Raw genomic sequence first — 1264 nt, forward strand, 5'->3', positions numbered from 1 at the left:
ATATAATAGATTATTGGTCTTGAGAGTCAGCTGTAAATTAGGTTGAACTTTCTCAGCTTGACTCTCAACTGATCCTAAAAAAAAATTCATCACCTGCAGGTAAATGTATTGCATTGCTTCTTGTTCTGCTGAATCCCACCTCCCGAACATCCAAATTTCACGATAGTTCGACAAATATGTTGAAACTGATTCGTGTTGGAAGTTGGTGGCTTTTTGTGTCTCGACCTATAATTTATTCAATTAGATGATTGGGTCAGTCTTGAAATTACTTCGGATTCTTCACAGTTGAAAATTTACTTTCGATTGAATGCAAAGCTCAAGCTCCACGAAATCCAAATCCTGCAAAGGAATTAATGACTTTTAAAAGATTCGACGCTGTGAACAGGATTCGAACCTGCGCAGGGAAACCCCATTAGATTTCAAATCCAACGCCTTAACCTCTTGGCCATCACAGCTGCTGCTCGAATGGTAATTTTCACAGTAAAACAACTGAATTCATTTGTTGGAAGAACAAATTGTCAAGACCCAAAGATTTCGCCAAATCCTTTGCAGGATCCTAACCCAGACGAACGTTACCTTGGCAGATTGACAGGCTTTCACCGCAAACTAGATTCTGACACAGCTGAAGTTGTGGGAATGATTCTTCGTCGAATTATAGAGTCATGGATGTACACCACGAAGAGAGGATCATTGTCTCACTGCGTCCGATTGATTTTGACTCAATTGCTCATCACCTGGTGCCAAATTAGATATGCTGTTGGGTTTTCATATTCATCGAAATATGGTATTAGAAAAAAGTGATGCTAAGTCCATAAACACTAGCTACATTCGTAAAAAAAAAAAATCGGAATTAGAAAGAATGCAGAACCAATTTACAGGAATGGATCCAGCAACTAATCTGTAAGTTCTGACATCAGGTAACGAACTTGTGAGCACAAGAGAAGAAGATTCACCGAAGATTTGGTACTTGAAATCGTCTTCACGGAATTATTTGCAAAGTTTTTGCGTTTGTTCTAGAGTCATCAAGTCGTTGAACAATACAACATGGAAAGTGGCCCTTCTTTCCAACTTGACCATGGTGGACAGATATCCTAAGTTAATAGGTCCCATTTGCCAACATTTGGCTTACATCCCTCTAAACCTTGTTACTCATATATCCATCCAGATGCCATTCAATGTTACAGTTGTACCAGATTCCACCAATTTCTCTGGCATCTCATTCTGGACACGTCTGAAAAGTTGCCCCTGACGCCCCTTTTAAATC

The 1264-nt window shown here is 39.5% G+C and overlaps 1 non-coding gene across 1 annotated transcript; it reads right to left on the reverse strand.

The window, feature by feature from the left end:
- Nucleotides 1-373: 373 nt before the first annotated feature.
- trnas-uga lies at nucleotides 374-455 on the reverse strand. The gene has a single exon. It is a non-coding gene; the product is annotated as a tRNA-Ser (tRNA).
- Between the last annotated feature and the right edge of the window lie 809 nt (nucleotides 456-1264).

Source organism: Chiloscyllium plagiosum, unplaced genomic scaffold (assembly GCF_004010195.1).
Source record: "Chiloscyllium plagiosum isolate BGI_BamShark_2017 unplaced genomic scaffold, ASM401019v2 scaf_72007, whole genome shotgun sequence".
Lineage (NCBI taxonomy): Eukaryota > Metazoa > Chordata > Chondrichthyes > Orectolobiformes > Hemiscylliidae > Chiloscyllium > Chiloscyllium plagiosum.